Raw genomic sequence first — 14,456 nt, 5'->3', positions numbered from 1 at the left:
CACGTGATGTGATGTGCTGTGTGTTGGGAGGGAAAATACCAAATTCAGAACATCGACAATGTCAGCCTCATTTCAAGTGTGTTGATCTGAGAAGAACAGATTCTCCAAATTTACAAAATCTATTCCTCGGATATGTCAAAAAAAGGGATGTAAGTAGTCTGACTGAGGACATGTGCAATAAGTAAAATTAAACTTCAAAGCCAGTTCATTGACTTGTAAAGCTTTATCGATCTCACCATGTTGAATTTTTTCACACATGATCAGAGCCTCCAGCCATCACCCCCCCGCTGATAGTTTGTAATGCAGTGCAGGCAGCCATCCATCACTAATGCCCTGTGGTGCGCTGACGCAGCACAGGGCATTACTCACTTTTACACTTCCACAGAGATGAGCAGTCCATTGCAGCAAATCACACTGTAACCTCACTCAAGCACTGGCTTAAATATACGCTTGTGAATTATTAACGCGGCAGGAGACGAGCTGTTTCGGTTGTGATGCACCTGAGGGGGAAGTGTCTCCTGGAGGAAGATGTCGGCAATAAAATGCAACGTGAAAATAATAGAACAAGTGTCCCCAGTGTTTTATCAGTTTTATCAACCGAGAGTGTGATGTCCTGAGCAAACAGGTTGAGCTGACGATATATATTTGGAAACCTTACTCCTCTCACACACAAAATGAAGTGCTACTAGCCGTCCTTCCTTGTCCATTTTTATCGCCATCTGTCCCCGAGCCCCTTCTGTTTGTATGTCCTCACTTGCTCACATGGGAACAGCCTCTGCGAAAGCACCTTCCAGCTGATCTGTCAATGCCCGCCCCGCCGGACAAACTGATCTCGGCCGAAATAATTTTGACTCCACTTGGCAGCAGAGGGCTGCAGGTCAGGCAGCAAGAGAGATAGCGAGAGAGACTAATATTGGACAACACTGCAGTCCCCCCCCCTCGGTATATATAGTGCTCCTTTCCCAGAGCTCAGAGTGGCTGGTATTCTGTGTGAGAAACAGGACCCCTGCGAAAAAAACAAGCCACCGTTCCATGTGTCCCTCAGTCCACACTCTTCTTGGACTGGTCGACCCCACTTCAACGCTATGACCAAACTAATCAACACCAAAGTCGACCGAGCAAACAAAGGTTTGGTTCTTAACAGACCTCATGTGTGCAGGCACAAGTTAACTGGTGACTGAAGCACGACAAGAAACAATGTACTGTAACTTCAAAGGCTGTGTCCCAAATCAGGGGCCTAGTAGACGAGACTGTTCCATTTCAAAATGCTCTGTACCTACACAGGGTTCATTTAAATCCAGCCACATTAAAAGTCTAATGGCTTCTTCCTTGGGTAATGCACTTCCCTTTCACAAAATTGCATGGATATTGATTTAGTATTTTTTGCGTAATCTGGTTAAATAACAAACACAGATTAAAAAATAACCTTATTGATGTAAGGAATCAGGGAGGATATCTGAATTATGTTGTTTGTATTATAAACCAAATATAAGTTTAAACTGAACCAGGAAATGAAATGATTCTTATGTAGTTTAAGCTCGATGTACTGTAATTAATCAAACTAAAATGTTTTTTAATGTATTATTTAAGTTTTTAAATATGCTTAGAGTGCACTGGCTGCTATGAATTAAGTGATGAATGCTTTATTTAGGGCAAAAGCTCAAAAGACAAATTACACACCGTCTGCTCCTCGTCCTTGAAAAGCCTCAGCCCTGTATTTCTTACAAATGATTCACAAAGTCCAGCTACGCCCAATCATAAAATAATATTAGCTCTAGACAATTTGATGATGGCTGAATGAAAATGAGACCATCCATTTTAAATGTAAAAAACATTGAAAACTTTATGTGCAATTTAATACTCTTGGAATCCTGATTAACCTCGAACTGAGTTGCTTTACTTTATTGATTCCTGTGGGGAAACGCGTTCCTCTCAGCACGAGCATCTTAGCTGTCCGGCTCAAGGACACATCATTAGGCCCGCCAAAAGCCACCGCATGTCAGGCACGTGGAATGACGGTTACGACCCATGAAGTTCTCACCGTGCGTCTCCTAAGATAGTGTGACTGGGTGATGTGTCCAGACAGGATAGAAATATGAGAACAATAAATTGTGGGAAAGCCGGTCAGGGAAATTCAGTGGTGTTGTGCAGCCACGTTCCTCCAGCGATTTACTCACCAGAAAACTACTTGAAACTATAAAGTCCAGCTTCCAGTCACACACTCTCATCCTCGCGTGAAATGCACCTCTAATCTCTCCCCATTAATGATGAATCAAACACCTTCGATAAAGCCTCCGAGCCAGGCCGTCTAATCCGACCTCCAGCTGGCGGAGCTCAAGGTGCCTTAATGTGTGTGTGTGTGTGTGTGTGTGTGTGTGTGTGTGTGTTTTAATGATCTCTGCCTCACTACCCTCAAACTGTCAATCACGCTGAAAGAGAAGGAGTTGGCAGGAAGATGCATCAACATAAATCCCGGGTTTAATTTCTCACAGTGTCTGACGGTGACGTCACGACAGAGGCCAGATACTGTTTGTCCAGTTCAATGTTATCACCATGTTTCATTTGATTGAAATGGAGGCGAGACGATATGAAACTATCGATAAGTGACTTATTGCTTCTTTCTATTTGAAAAAGGAAACTCAAATATTTAACCCCAGTGGCTGTATCTGGATGGATCTGGTGCGTAGATTCAAAATATAACGACTATTCCCATCATCCTTTGCCCTCACACGAGATGCATTCGAAGACAATGCAACCCAACGAAGAAGTGCCATACAACACAACAATCAATTCACCCCTAAACTTGTCGATCCATCGCCTCCTCACTTGCTCGTGAGAGATTACCGGCAGCAGAAGGCCGTGGCTCCGCGCCCCGCTGCCGTACCTGCTTAAACAGATTAGCCTGTCACTTCTCGTCACATGCCAAATCCCAAGCCTTTTAAAGCTGCATCTGGAGCCGTGCAGGGGTCCTTCTGTCAGCACAAATATTTACTCACAGGAGGGAGGCGTGTGGGAGTGTCGGAGGAATGTTGGTTCACCTGTTGATTGTGATATTTGTGTTGTAGTCTTTGTAATGTCAGAGAAAAAGCAAGAATAATTGGCAACTACTTCCCAAAACCAAGGGTGGATATATTCAGCCAAAAAAAAAGTCAAAATTTATAGCAAAGGAAATAGTAAAATTGTCTTCAAGCCATAAATGCAACTGTAGACTTTCTTTATTCATAACCTACGAGAAAACCACAAACCATAATTCATGCTGATGATCCTTGACAGCCATGTTAATCCTTTTCTCGGTAACCTCTCTCTATGCTGACCACCACATACCAACACATCATCAGACTGCACATGCCAGTGCAGGACATCCCATCTGAGCACGTGATAATAGCTCTGGCATTTTTTTTTTAAAGTCGCACTGTAAAATAATAACGTCTGAGTTTGGTGGTCGAACTCCGCTCAAGTGAAAATGCTTTATAGGCCTGACATTTGACTGTTGTCTCTCGCTCTCCCACTCCTCTCGGTACGTTTCCAAACTGAGACATGAGTGCGGGCCTGGTAACCCGAACCCTTCGGCCCTCCCCTCCCTTGCACGTCCTCCCTGCACTGTATGACACCACCGTGGGTTCTCATGGACATGCTGCCCTTTGGAAATTCCCCAGGCTGCGACCAATGCGAACCACTGGGCAGCACCTGTGTCCACTCTCCACTCTTTGATGTGGAGGGCAAGTGGACATATGCACCTCCAGGGAGATATCATATTTTGTCCTCATCTGCAAATTTACTGCAAATGAAAAACAATCAAACCTGTGTCATTGCAAAATGGATGTTTTGTCTCCTGGCAAAATCAATTCAATCCATTAGTTCAAATTAAGATGATTCCCCATGAGCCCCCACCCCAGAGCGTCCGGTAGTCTCCTCTCTAATCTCTATGTCTGTCTTATTAGCCATAATCTTTCTGAAAAGCCGCCACACGAAGATTAGGCCCCACTCTCTAGGTTCTGCAAATCCACTCAACTCAGACAAGTCCATGCATCTGTGATTTAAGCTTTTGTACATAGTGATGAGCTTTGTCTCTGCTGGAATGACAGAAAAATCCATGGAACAATGCATTATGAAGTTGAAAGCATGTACAGGTTTTAGAATATTTATGACGCCAGGCAGACAGCAGTTGATTAAAAATAAAAAAATATATATTTCAAATGTATGGCTTTGTAATTGCTAAGGATTTCAGTATTATGTGATTTCTGCATCTACCAGACAGGTGAGACTCCAACATGGCCCAGGCATGCAACCTTTCACATTTGCATATTTGCCTTTGAATGAGAATGATGAACATTGCATCTGTCAGCGTCTGACACTCACACACACACACACACACACACACACACACACACACACACACACACACACACACACACACACATACACACACAGCCCATCCAAGCTACCTCCAGCCTTACCTCTCGCAGCGAAGCTTTAGCCCACTGTGCTGTTGTGCCTCTGCAGTGCCACTGGCTGTGCCTTCAGTCCACCGGCTCAGATGAGGCTTTATCCTCAATGTAATTTTTTTTTTTCTCTCCTCCACTGACGGTGAGCGTTGCTTTTTCTCTGCGCCTTCGCGTCCTCAGATGGCCTCTCGTACAATCCAGGTGGTGAAGAGGAGAGGCGTCTCCTGTCAGGCTGAGGAAGCTGCTGCTGCTCCTCCTGTATGTGTGTGATGATGCTCTCTGTAGCTGGGGACTGTGAAGACAGACAGTGTGTGTGGGAGTGAGTGAGTGTGTGTGCGTGTGTGTGTGAGAGAGAGAGAAAGAGGGAGAGCAGAGGGGGTGAGGCAGGACCTTCCATGCAGCTATCAGCCCTGTTGCAGTTAAATTTAAACCACCCTCTCTCCTGACACCTTGAGCCACGACTGCCCACCCTCTACACACACACAGGGCTCTGATGGTACCATATGGCTCTCGACTGAGCCCTGGAGAGTGTGTGACTGTCCCTGGAGAGAGATAGAGTGTGTAGGGTGGCGGAGGGAATATCTAAAGAGGATTTTTTTTCAGATGTTAGTAAGAAAATCCAAGAAAAAATGACATAAACTGCTATTTTATGCATTTTTTAATCTTCATCCTGCAGTCCGTTGTTTGCATTTGCCAGCTATGTGTCCCATAATGCACTGCCTCATGCATTAAATAGGAGCCGCTTTGCACCCCCCCCCCAGGACCTGTAAACAGATGGCGATGTTTGAAAGCAGTGGTGTTCCTCAGGTGATTTATTCTTTTTCACCTTGGTGTAGGCTGAGGTTACAACAGAAATAGGCATCTGACACTGACTGCCAACCCCTTGGCTGCATTTAAAAAAACTGGGTTACTTTCTGATGCAGCAGGGTGGGGTGGGGTGGGGTGGGGTGGGGTGGGGTGGGGTGGGGGGGGTTCACAGAGAGTTAAGTCACAGTAGCCCCTCGGCAGACGTCACAGCAGTAATACAATTATGGGCATTGTTCGGCTTTAGAAGACATTCAGGGCGAAAATAAACTGCTTTTATTCGAAGTGGCTTTCATATGAGGAGAATGTCTGAGCAAGGTAAACAAGTGACCTGCTGATTTGTGTGAATGTGTTTTTTTTTTTATGTGTGTGCGTGACCTGAATTGCGTCACGACTCCAGCTGTCAGTGGTTCCTCTCCTTGACATGCCGCCATAAATTTCCCGGCCAACTGCTACTATTTCACTTCACACAAAAGATCCTGCAAAATTCCTACATGTATAATTTAGAATTTAAATGTTGATTCCTCTAATTAACACCGTCATAAAATAGCTCTAGGCGAAGGTAACAGTCTTCTTGTCTCATATCTTAGAGCCTTAAAACGTTAAGAAATAGCTGATGATTCAATTTTTGGTGATTGTCAGAGATTTTATCTACAATTCCAACGACATTTTATTTACAATTCCAACGTAATGTAGTGTGGAGCATGTAACCCCAATCAGTTTGCATTTAAGGCTTGTACGTGAAATGTGTCAGAGCTCTTAGTCGAGCAGTGAGGACAAAATGAGGTGAGATGCTTTTGTCAAAAAAGAAAGTATGTGGGTTTTCAGGCAGTGGAATATTGGAAGTGACTCAGCTGTTCTGGCTGCAGCTTTTCGAAACGGGGCGCACGCCTACACAAAAATCTAGCCTCACTGAAGAGTGATTGACAGGTAGATGAAATGCATTGCAATTCAGCAAATTAAAGCGTGTAAAGAAACAGCAGTAAATGGTTTGCAGGGTCATTGCGGCCTCAAAGCAGGCAGTTGTGGCCCCTGAGAAATTCTGATTACATTAGTCTATACAGCAGCGACAATTCTGTGTGAACCCCCTTAAATTCTTCAGTACAGGAGACCGCAACGACACCATGATCAGACATCCCCCTAACATTGCCCCATGCACCAAAGTGTTTTTAGAGGTTGAAGACTACCACGTCTTAATGACAAAAAGCTAGAGCAGGAGCGTGCGAGGTCTTATTCTGACATCTCTACTCTTGGCACTCAGTGACACATTGTTGTGGATCTCTGGTATATATATGTTGTCATTCTGCATGGATTACAGCCCATACTGCTGCTGAGACATATATCTAGTTCAGCACTGACAGCTCTGAGCCCTGTGCAGTGCAAGACCCGCGTGTTCTCCAAACCCTGAATAACAAGGATCTGTTGAAGATTATATTGTGAATGGATGATATTTATGATCGCGCTCTGTAACTTCATGTGATAACATGTGGAAATTTAGCCAAAGTGACTTTGAATGTCTGTATTTGTTTTGTAAATTAGTGCATATGACATTGTGTGGATTCTCCGAACATATTTGGATGCAGGACTGATGGAGAAGGTTTTACGGCCTGCATGTTGTGCTGATATATAAATAAATGTAATGTGGCAGCTGTTAGTTTCTATGTAATGAAACTACATGCACGTGTGGTAAAGTGTCATATGTAATGTAAGAGTCTAAAATACATCCTGTGCTGTGCTGAATTTGTAGATTTCAAGTGCGGAAATCTGTCAAATGCAAACCAAAGTGTCTGCGTGTAAACAACAAGACTAAGACCTGAGATTGGACAAATGACTAAGGGCAAGATAATGGAACTCCCAGCAGGTTCAGAGATTTTAAAGTGTAAATCCCACACTGGTCTGAGGCATGCAGTAACTTTACACTGGTCACTAATCTCAAACATCACGAAATTAACCTCACTGACAGCTCCGAGGGCGGCACAACAGAAAGTGCACGTCTGGAAGTTTCCAAAAAGCCATCTCTCATCACTCACACATGGTTGAGGGTGTGTGTGTGTGTGGTGTGTATTTATGATTTGGACACGTACAGTATATTGCACATCTTTATTCCCATGTGAGAAAACTATTAATCATTCTATTCCTCCATCTCCATATTCTGCTCTCTACGATGTTTACTCCATTAAAAAACTGATTGTAAATGTACTACTAAATGTGTCAGAGGAGTTAATCATTCATCTTGGAGGGATATAATCTTTTCAGTCTTCCTAGCAGGGTGTGCAAAGTGGGCATGGGGGGCCCCAAAGTTGAGAGGTGACCCCCAACGATCTCTGCACCATAGTCTGACACATCATGAGGCCGCGTGCCACTAATTTTAGACGTTTAGTTGAAGAGTACAAATATCTACCCTGTATCATGTATTTCTTGGAGTGGCTTCAGTATAGTTTGATGTAGCTGCCCCCCCTGCCAGGTCCCCTTTTGCCTGGGGCCCCTTTGAAATTCAGCTGCTCCATGCGAATCAATATGAAATCACTTACATATAATAAGTGTGTGTGTAGTGACCGTTTTTATCCATCCAACATGTACATATACACACTTTGAGTCTGGTATTCAAACTGGAAATATTTTCCATGTTCTAATCAATTACTGGACCTTTTTCAAGAGATTGGTCTGGTGCATATTTTGCAAAAAATAAAGAAACGTTATTTTAAAGACACATGTACCACAATTTGTTCCAAACATTTTTCACTTTCTATATTAATCTACAGTAGATTCATTCATTTTTGTCCCTAAACACAAAACTGTCCTTCCTTCTCACTGTAAAACCTCAGACCCGTCTTCCATCAGTCTGTCAGGATGTCGGAGCACCTGTCCGGTCCTCACTCTCGCCCACATCCATAAGCACCGGGGAGTTGTTTTATCAGGCCCTTTACGACCCATCTGCGAGGCCTGTTCAATACGCTGCATGTCGGAGCAGCTGTAAACGGCCTTTTAGGACACTTCTCTATGCAGAGGGGACTTTTACAGGACGCAGTGGTCAGTGGAATGCATGTGTGCAGGCTTTTAGAAAGAATATGTGATGATTTTAGGCCGACACTTATGCACCACACTGGATTCGTTATGTCAAATGTTCTGTGTGAGTTTAAGGTCATTAATAGCGCTTTAAAACACAGTTTTTCTTCTTCTATGAGGAAAGTTTTCACCAAGGTAACCGAGGCCCATGTGCATAACATTTCCGCCCTCTGACATAACAGACGCACGTCAGACAGGGATCCTTACACCGGAGAGGAATTGCCGGCATGAGGGAGACGATAAAAGTCATTTTGAATTAGATTTTTTTATTGATGCATGATTTATCAGCCGCAATGTAAAAACATGCAAATATTTTCCACTCGGCCGTGCCAAGACAGTGCCACACACTCCCTGACCCTCTTACTCCTTCCTGTGCGCCTCGGCATTATGGGAGCGGACAGTTTAAAAACAGAGGTATTTACGACTCAGCACTCGCCTCTGGAGTTCTTGGAGCTTTGCATTGGCAGTGTGACACCGCCGGGTCAAAAATAGACAAGGTTTTGGTTAGCGATCTGGCTATTTTGTAACAGGACCCATGTGTCTGTCTGGACACCTGCCTGTCTATCTGTCTGACTGACAGGAGGGGTTATTGCAGATACATCACATCACTAATTAATTTAGATCCATTACTTGAGAAAAAGTAAATGTACTTAGTTACTTTCCACCACTGTCCTTTTTTATTTTGATCAACTTCCAAGTCTTGAAATCCACTTTCAAGACTTTTTGGGAATATTTAAATAATTGTACTGCCTTTAAGGGCTTTATGTAAAATGGGATGTGTATCATTTAAAGCTAAAACTGCTTCATCAACTTTTACCTGTTAAAACTAAAAAGAATTTGTCTCCATCTACTGGTCGGAGGGAGAAAGGAGTCGTCAGCCACAGGTGAAAATATTGAAGCAGTGATAACGAGTAGGGAGGAACAAACCCATGTTACCTCAACCTGAGGCTCTTTCTGCTTTTTGAAGTCAAGACAAACCTCAGACATGTCAGCAAGACATTTTGATCATCAAGGGAATCGCATCCCATCAGGCCGTCAGCTCCCGAGGACGCCGCCTCACGTGGACGTAGTAAGACACTTGAATTTCTGTGTTGAGGATCATGAAGACCAGGAGGAGCCACCGCAAAACATGGCGGTAAGTGCAGAGATCTCTCTCTTCAACTTTTAACTTCTTGCACATTACTAAATCTGTCATCCTCTTACTTTTCCACAGGGAGGGAGCAGAGGGCAAAGTAACACTGACGAGAAGGGGATGTTTGATTTCAACACCCCTGAGACAAAAACAGGTACAGAAATGGTTCCTGCACCCACATGTTACTCAGATGGTCCAATTTTCCAAGTTGTACAGCTGCTTCTTTGTTGTCCATATATTTATGTATTCATAGTGTTTAAACAAATATTTGCATGATAACATATGGCAAATTAAAAGGATGAGATTTGACGGCAACATAAATAATTTAAAACATCTATATTGGCTTAAAAGTGGTCTTGCAAGTTCAGATTAAATCCCAATATTTATAGTTGATTATACAATTATGTTATTTGCTTTATAAGTGATGACGTCAGCTCCTTGTGTACCAAAGTTTTCTCAGACTTTTCCAAACTGCTCTTGTGAATTTTCCCAGTAGGAGAACTCATATTTATTTTAACACCACTGCTCTTCTTAAAGTTTCCTTGCACATGACATTGGTAATAAAATCTCATTTGGAAAACAAGTCCTTATAATTTAATCATAATTAGTAGTATTATTTACTTAATGTGTGTACTGCAGGATAATGACATCCACTGGTTTTATTTTACGACTTGTAAAGCTTGTAAAGCTACAGTCGTAACTGCAAAGTTGTTTTGCTGCGTTTAATTGATTCCTTGTGGTTTTAATTTTCTTGTCTGTCCAGAAAACACCCCAGAGCCCTCGTACCCTGACTCCATGCTAAGAGGGATGAAGGGGTATCAGCCGCTTCCGGGCGACTTGGACTTCATCAAAAAGATGAAGGAAGAGAAACTAATGGGAAAACTGCAGGTTTGTCTTTCTCTCTCACTGCTGATTGCTATCACGTTCTCTGGTCGCATACTAATTGCAGTTGTTGTTTCCGTCGTCAGGAAGACCTGGGAGAGGTGCAGAGGTTATTGAAGAAGGAAAAGATGGCCCTGAAACTGGCGTGTGCTTCCAGGGATGTAGCACATGCTGAACTCAACAAAGTGGGTTTCTTTTTGAATTGCAATAAATCGTTTTTATCTCTAGAATAATAATATAATAATAACAGGCTAAAATATGGATCTAAAGCTGATTCTATGACACATCTGACCTTGTTCCCACCGCAATAACTGTATCTGAATGCTCAACAGTGATTCTGTGACAGGCAGTTTATATATTCTCTAAAATGACATTATCTTAAAAATAAAAAAGATGGATCCACTGGCATTTACGGTCTGTTAGATGTTCATCCAGGGAAGGTTAAGGATCCACAAATGCCCCGAGCCTGCGGTATAACCGGAACACACATCAGTAAAAGTGCGCAGGCTCCTTGAACATGAAGAAGAGTTGGAACCATCCGTCTGTTGTTGTCTCTCAGTTCCCGTCCTGTGACGAGCTCGCCGAGTGGGTGACGGTGGTCCTCCGGATGACATCGCCATTGCTCGACTTAACAGACCTCGATGCCAAGTCTCTCCTGGCCGCGGTAACGGAGAAAAACGTACGGAGAGCCACGGACGAGAAGAGAGTCGAACTCGCTCGTCTGGAGAAGATGGTGGAGGACAAGTAATGACCAGCTTGCACAGATAAGCTACATTTTGCTTCCATTTGAGTCATTCAACAACTTCGATGATTCAAAATCAGTGTTTATTCCTCTGTTTTTATATATATACATACATCATGTTCTTTCAGTTCTCTTCCAATATATGTAATATTCAAATAACCCAATTTTCAGAACCGTCAAGATATTCAGTATAATATAATATAATAGTTTGTATTTATACATATAAATAATTAATCTGCCTAAACATACAACAAACCTTGAACAATTCAGTGTTTTATCTTCGGCTCCTGTGCTTTCATGTGCTCTTATGAAACTTTCCTGCTGTTCTAAAAGGATTTTAGATTTTAGCCTTTTCAAAACACTGATTACTTATTGATTTTCTACTGGATTCATAATTTCCATCATAACAGATATCCAAGTAAAATGTAGGCTCCAATACTAACTTCAAAAAACATGTGATAGGAGAAAGGAAGAGTCTAAAGAGAAAGGACGGCTTGAAAAACGAATTGCATCCAAACAGGTGAGAGCAGCCACACTTTGCTTAATATTTTACCTCTGGATTTTCTTTTTTTACTTTTTCAAATTTGCCTTCAGCTGAAGATTCAAGGGATGATGAACCAGTTATCTGTCCTGAAGTGTGAACTTGCACAAGAAGAGGTGAGAATCGAGAAACTTAAATTGGTTGTGCATCCAGGGAAAGAGAAAATGTGGTTTCACAGGAGGCCTGCAATGTTCTTCAGATGCAGATCAAGAGCCGCAGAGAAATCAAAGAGAAAGAAGCAGCGGAAACCACCTCTGAGGAACTACAAGGGAGCAATCACAGACAGGAAAGAAACAAGAAAAAGTTGCAAGACAAAAAAAACCAAAGCAAACCGACAAGGAGCAAACGTACAGACAATCAGGCCACTTTGAAAGAGGATCGTGCAAGTAAGAACACAAACGAAACTCCATCAGCAACCAAGCAGACAAGACAGAAGTCTGAAGACAAGTCCGTCAAAGCAGCCAAAGCTCCACAAAAGAAAGTCGGGGAGCAGGAGGAGCCTGTTCAAGCCGTGCGAGGGAGGAGAAAACCTACTGCTGCTACTCATGCTGCTCCACCATCCAAGATTCAAAGTAAAGTGAAACCCGTGGAGGCCCAGTCCGCGTCGCAGCCGGCAGCTCTGTCACGCAGCAGAACGAAAGCTGCCGCGGCGCCGAGTGATGCTGGGGAGAAGGCCCAAAACACTGGTCTGAGGAGATCTAAGAGGATAGCGAGCAGGAGCTAAAGGTCGTGAAATTTCGCAACCGCGTAACTCATCTTTTTTTATTCTACCCCTTCAAGTCGACTTTTTATTTGTCTAGCACTTTTTTTGACCGTATACCCTACTTAGTAAAGTAGACTTCAGACCAATAATGTTATTTTGTCCCATATTAAAGGCATTGTATGTATTTGCAATTTTTAGGAAGCTGTAGACTTTCCCACTGTGTATAATAAAGTAATAGTAAGCATATTTTTATGAGTGAAATTAATCCAATAATGAAGAATTGAAGGTAAACAGCTCAAGGCCGACATGGCCCTCAATCGCTATTCTTGCAAATCGGCCCCATAAGCTCACGTTACAACTGATTGTTCTCTTTCTATAAATAAGCAACCAACTGTAATCATAGACCAGTATGTGCTAATGCAGAGAGTATTTTAATTGTGAGTTTATGAGCTGTTTCTAATTTCTCTCTGGGCCAGCGGACATTATTTTCATCACACCTCTTCTCTCTCTCCGTTTGCCGCCGAACCACCGCAATTTTCCCCCGGTAATTCTTGGACAGCCGAGCGGCGGTGTGGGCGTGAGGCTGTTAATCTTGCATTAACACCCAATCAATCGGTCTGAGCGGCGAAGAAGGAAAATCACGACTCTGCGTCTGAAGCGGAGGGAAAAACTGGTGCTGACAGCTGGAACGTTTCGAGGCACCTTCTTAGGTTACAAATGTAGTTCAAGCTGACGCTCATATTTGCCACGATCAGTTCTATTTTATATATTTGTTTATTTTTCCGCCTCAGGTCTTGATCCTTGACATTTCCTGCAATCCAAGAGCTACATTTTAACCCCCTTGAACCTGATGCTAACACGTTTTATCTGATTGTCAAGTACGATGACTCAGCCGAGACCAGAGTAATCCAAGCACAGGGCAGGAAGCATGCATCCACATCCTGCTATTAAGTTTAATAGTCTGATATCAATAAAGTCGCTTTACCTCCAAAAAAACAAGAATTTTCCTGAAAATTGGCTGCAGAGAGTTCTTTTTAAATTTTCTCTTCTCCCTTCATTCTTTTTCTTTTTCACCCCCCTCTTTTTCCTCCGCGGCTCCAAGTTTCTCTGCTCGGGTTTGCCAAACCTGGAGCCCTGAACTGCTTTGCGAAAGTCAAGGCATGGGAATGTTACCTCTAATACGTCAATTTCAGAAATCAGATCTTGTTTACGCACCGGGTCCAAGCAGACAGCCGGGATCCTGGCCCAAGGAATTGTGGGTAATGGATTATGTACAAATTGCTTGTGTCTTTGGCCTTGTGGCTGGATAAACTTCCCTCTGTTTTCAGGCACTTGTGAAATGACCTTGATATTTTTCCTATTTATGAAGTAGACATGTATAAAAGCTATTCTGTCGGTGACCTCATAATGTTTGGTTTTCATATATTGAAGGCAACATTCAGCGAATGTTCAAGGTACTAATGTAAAAGTAGGTATAAGAATATAATAATTAGCTGCTTCAACTAAACTATTCTTTTAATCTGAAATTAATTTATACAGTTATTTAGTTGTGTTGTTGTTTTATTCATATCCAAAGTATTTGATTCAGACACTTAATGGTTAATGTGCATAGACACTGCCCCCTACAGGTTGAAACCCTGTTATTTCAACTCAATTTTGCCTAATTTCTCCTCAGTCCCAGTTTGAGCATTTTTCAGAATCATGCAGTGGTTGGGGTTGAGCTCAGTCTTTAGGGTGAAGTTAAATTTTATTGACCATACTTATGTAGAAATTTGAGGCACATTTACATGATTTTCTTTTCATGCTACTCTAAATATTGCACGTTCTACTCGAGTACTTACATGACGGCTGTAATTACTTAACAAATTAAAATATTTGCACACAAAACATGATCTTTTGACCTTAAAGGGACAGTTCGCTGAAAAATGAAAATTCACTCACTATCTACTCACCACTATGCTGATGGAGGGGTGGGTGAAGTGAAAATTAAATACAATTGAAGTAAATGGTGATTCATTTTTCCCTCTCTGGTGCCACGTCCACACACACACTGCACACAAACTCTCAACCAAGGGTGCTTGCATGGTAGAAGTGACATTTAGACTAAAAACTTGTGTAAATGAGGCTGTTTCGAGTAGAAT

The 14,456-nt window shown here is 42.6% G+C and overlaps 1 protein-coding gene across 1 annotated transcript in view; it reads right to left on the bottom strand.

Moving 5' to 3' along the window:
- Nucleotides 1-4,902, bottom strand: part of filip1l (filamin A interacting protein 1-like) — a 61,137-nt gene extending 56,235 nt beyond the window's left edge. The window contains exon 1 of the mRNA XM_020104108.2: nt 4,458-4,902. The gene's annotated coding sequence lies outside the window, so the exon portion shown is untranslated. The remainder of the gene's footprint in view (nt 1-4,457) is intronic.
- Nucleotides 4,903-14,456: the final 9,554 nt, after the last annotated feature.

This window comes from Paralichthys olivaceus, chromosome 24, assembly GCF_024713975.1.
Source record: "Paralichthys olivaceus isolate ysfri-2021 chromosome 24, ASM2471397v2, whole genome shotgun sequence".
Taxonomy (NCBI): Eukaryota; Metazoa; Chordata; class Actinopteri; order Pleuronectiformes; family Paralichthyidae; genus Paralichthys; species Paralichthys olivaceus.
Note: the sequence above shows the minus strand (reverse complement) of the source record. Positions and strands in the feature narration are given on the sequence as shown.